The sequence below is a fragment of the Meleagris gallopavo genome, chromosome 2 (genome assembly GCF_000146605.3).
Source record: "Meleagris gallopavo isolate NT-WF06-2002-E0010 breed Aviagen turkey brand Nicholas breeding stock chromosome 2, Turkey_5.1, whole genome shotgun sequence".
Lineage (NCBI taxonomy): Eukaryota > Metazoa > Chordata > Aves > Galliformes > Phasianidae > Meleagris > Meleagris gallopavo.
Window position 1 is genome coordinate 31,610,711 of NC_015012.2, and position 948 is coordinate 31,611,658.

Below are 948 nucleotides of genomic sequence, written 5' to 3' on the forward strand. Positions count from 1 at the left end.
ATCAATCAAACTGTTTCAAATTTCTTAGTTAAAAAAAATAAAGGCATTTCTTATGGAATTAGATGCTCAATACAGCAACTAACTGGAAAAACAAAGGAAATTAAGCATTTCCCTCTGGCCCATCTTCGGAAAACACTGTATTCCTGGCATTTTAACAGACTACTCCACATTCTCTAGGTCCTTAATCAGACATTCATATTCTTTATGGCATTAAAGGAATAATTTTAGAATTTTCAAGTATTTTTGTTAATTTATGTTCTCTGAGTGAAATAAAAACTATTTCACTATTTTTTTTTCCTCTTTAAGAAAGCCATTCTTGCCCGTTCTCTGACCAGTTTTCATCTTATTAAAAAGAAACCCAGTACTCTACTCTTCATAAATGATAGAAATCTCTGGAGAATAACAAAATTAATAATCCAATTAAGTTTCCCATGATCCCCATTTTTTCCCTTCTTGTCTTGTATAAAGAATACAAATATGGGGCTAAGATGCAAGAAGCATAGTGCAAGAGGTTCTGTTTCCCAGCTTTTTCTTGCTTTTTCTCCTTTGTCTGCTATAGTTCAACATGATGCTGCCACACCAAATCACTTGATCGTAACACACCAAGAAGAGAAAAAAAAGCCATATTCCCATACGATGGGCTAAGCACACTTCACATTTACTACACAGATCATCACCCCTGGACAAGGCAAGGTCCAGGACAGATGGCAGTGGTAATGTTAAGGACCAGCTGCAGCTCATTAATCATGGATGTTCTGCTGGAATGTTCTATCAGATGATGAAACCACTAAATTGCTTCTCCTGCACGTAAACTATAAGCTGTGACATAAGCCTTAAGAACTTGTACTGTGGAGTATAGTCTTAAACATTAGGGCTTTTTTAAAACAAAACAAAACAAAAAAAACACACTTTTCTCCTTTGTAAGGAAAAAAAAATGCAACACCACCT